A 752-nucleotide genomic window follows, 5' to 3' on the forward strand; every position below is an offset into this window, starting at 1 on the left:
TTCTTTCTTATCAAGATACTCAAAGCTCTTTACACTACAATCTGTGCCCTCATTCATACAGCACTCTACTAGATCTATACAAAGAATAACCAGTGCTTTATCACATTCATACACTGATGGGACACACATCGGAGGCAATGAGGGGTTCAGTGTCTTGCCCAGGGACACTTGGGCATTTGACTGCTGGTGGAATCGAACCCCCAACTCTTGCAATGGAGGACGAATCAATGCTCTAACCACTCATCCACAGCCGCCCCGTAAAAGGCCGTAAAAGGCTGGATTGACCTCTTGGGGGTTGGGGGTGAGGTGCTATCTCAAGTGGATATTGCTGTAATGTACTCTGTGTCGTTTCGTTGTGGTGAAGAGGGAGCTGAGCTGCAAGACAGCTCTCTTTGTTTACCAGTCAGTCGACGATCTTACCCTGTGGGTAGTGACCGAAAGAACAAGAGCACGGGTACAAACAATCAAAATGTGATTTCTCCACAGGGCAGATAGACTCTCCCTTAGAGAGAGTGTGGGAATTTCAGTCATCTAGAAGGGACTTGCAGTAGAGCCGCTGCTCCTCCACATCAAGAGGAGCCGGTCGAGGTGGTTCAGCACCTGGTAAGGATGCTCCCTGCACATCTACCTAGCACGGTTCATCTCTAAGTCTGGGCCACCCTGCTAAAACTATTGTCCCCACAACCAGACTCTGGAAAAAGCATCTATGGATGGATGGATGGATGGATGGATGGATGGATGGATGGATGGAT

This window comes from Nematolebias whitei, chromosome 4, assembly GCF_014905685.2.
Source record: "Nematolebias whitei isolate Nwh7 chromosome 4, NemWhi1, whole genome shotgun sequence".
Taxonomy (NCBI): Eukaryota; Metazoa; Chordata; class Actinopteri; order Cyprinodontiformes; family Rivulidae; genus Nematolebias; species Nematolebias whitei.